This window comes from Dipodomys ordii, unplaced genomic scaffold (genome assembly GCF_000151885.1).
Source record: "Dipodomys ordii isolate 6190 unplaced genomic scaffold, Dord_2.0 Scaffold412, whole genome shotgun sequence".
Classification (NCBI taxonomy): domain Eukaryota; kingdom Metazoa; phylum Chordata; class Mammalia; order Rodentia; family Heteromyidae; genus Dipodomys; species Dipodomys ordii.
In genome coordinates, this window is record NW_012267628.1 from 4,767 (window position 1) to 7,228 (window position 2,462).

The window sequence follows — 2,462 nt, forward strand, 5'->3', positions numbered from 1 at the left end:
AAGAGAGAGAGGGAGGTGTGGAGGAGATAAAGAGGTGACAGTGAATGCAATCTCACCTTGGGCAGAAAGTAGCCTTGGAAGTGAGTGTCCCAGCTGATGTTCCGGGGGATGCCCATAGGTGCGATGTCCGTCACTCTCTGGATCTCATGGATGACCGCATCCGTGTAGAGCATCTTGATGCGGTCGTCCAACATAGGAATCTGGTGTGGTCCAATCACCTTGGTAATCTCTTCCTGGACCTTGGCTGGAAGAATCCAGGAAGACATTTTACAAAAGGGTACAGGAAAGGGCTGGGAATGTGGCTTAGTAGTAGAGTGCTTGCCTAACCTGCATGAAGCCCTGGGTTCCATTCCTCAGTAACACACAAACAGAAAAAGCTGGAAGTGGCGCTGTGGTTCAGGAGGTAGAGTGCTAGCCTTGAGCAGAAGAAGCTCAGGGACAGTGCCTAGGCCCTGAGTTCAAGCCCCAGGACTAGCAAAAAAAAATAATAAAAGGCAGGTAAACTGATGCTGCCAGTGACTCATTCCTGTCATCACAGCTACTCAGGAAGCTGAGATCTGAGGATTGCTGTTTGAAGCCAGCTTGGGCAGAAAAGTCCATCAGACTCTTATCTCCAATGAAATCACAGAAAAAGCTGGAAGGGACACCATGGCTCAAAGTGGTAGATTGCTAACTTTGAGCAATAGGAGCTTAGGGACAGCACCCAGGCCCTGAGTTCAAGCCCCACAAGTGAAAAACATAAAAGTTAATAAAAAGAAGGCAAGAAAGGGCAGGAGGTGTTTCTGTCAGAGTAGCTTGGGCAGATGCTGGTCTGGATTTTGCAAATACATGGAGGTATAGATCTTGAGTTGGGGAGATTAATTTTTATCTGCAGTACAAATTATTGTTCACCTCTGAAGGTAAAAATCCTTGTGTGCTTAGTTGTGTTTTGTTTGTTTGTGTTGTTATTGGGGCTTAGACTCCGGGCCTGGGCACAGTCCCTGAGCTTTTCCACTCAAGGCTAGAGCTCTACCACTTGAGCCAAGCTCCACTTCTAGTTTTTTTTGCTGGTTCATTAGAAATAAGAGTCTCACAGAATTTCCCGCCTAGGCTGGTTTTGTACCACAATCCTCAGCTCTCAGCCTCCTCTGTAGCTAAGATGACAGGCATGAGCGACCAGCACCTGGCATATCTTGCTTTTTCAAGATGGTATCTTCCTTCCTTCCTTTAGAGGAGTGGGAGATGCCAGCTCAGCTCACCTTCTACCTGAGGATATTTCATTAAGAGCAACATTCCATAGCGTAGGGTCGAGCTCACTGCTTCTGTGCCAGCAAAGAAGAGATTGAGGGTGGTGAGCACCAAATGCCTGAGGCTGAATTCTGTGTGTGGATCCTTTTTATCCTGGGAGAGAAGGAGATCGTGAATAGGATTATCTTCTTCTTTCTCTTTCTTTCTCTGTGTTATTTGGGTTCCCGCCCCTCTCCCCCCACCTCCTGGCAATGTAAAATGTAGATTTCTATGTGTGAGTCCTGGGGCTTGAACTCAGGCCTGGGTGCTATCCTTTCGCTGTTTTGCTCAAGACTAGCACTCTACCACCTGAGCCATAGCATTACTTCTGGCTCTTTTTGGTGGTTCTTTGGGGATGAATCTCCTATGGACTTTCTTGCCTGGGCTGGCTTTGAACCATGATCCTCAGATCTCAGCCTCCTGAATGTCTAGGATTACAGATGGGAGTTACTGATGCCTAGCAAGGTAGATATTTTTGGAAATGTAGAAGATAGGCAAGCCAAGTCCAGAAGCAGGAGTGAGTTTGGTGTGTTAGAAGAATAGTAAGGCAGACAGGGGACTGGGGAGGAGCGGGGAGAGCAGAGAGAACTGGGAGAAGAAAGCAGAGTGCAATTAAAATTTGTGTGTTTCTTGGTTTTGTTTTTTTGCCAATCCTGGGGCTGGAACTCAGGGCCTGGGTTCTGTCCCTGAGCCTCTCTATGCTCAAGGCTAGTACTCTATCAGGAAAATTTTGTGATATGAAGATGCAACTTTCTAGCTGGGTACTGGTGGCTCACGCCTGTTATCCTAGCTACTCAGGAGGCTGAAATCTGAGGATTGTGGTTCAAGGCTAGTCTGGACAGGAAAATCTATGAGGCTTTATAATGAGCCACCCAAAAAAATCCAGAAGTAGAGCTGTGGCTCAAGTAGTAGAGCGTTAGCTTTGAGGGGAAAAGCTCAGGGACAGCACTCAGGCCCTGATTTCAAGACCTAGTACTGACATGCACATGTGTGCGTGTACACACACACACACACACACACACACACACACGGTATGAAATAGGTATTAAGTGATGCCAGCAGAACTTCAAGGAGAGAGAACAGGGCTGAGGTGTGGCGGGGAAGCGGGTACCTGGTACATCTTTATAAGCAAGCAGTCGATGAAATCTCATGGGTTTTGGGGGTCAAGCGTGGCTTCATTGGCCTTAACTCTGGAA

General features: G+C 47.4%; 1 pseudogene; it reads right to left on the reverse strand.

Annotated features, from left to right (window-relative positions):
- LOC106001784 overlaps positions 1-2,462 on the reverse strand; it is a 14,308-nt pseudogene that overhangs the window by 685 nt on the left and 11,161 nt on the right.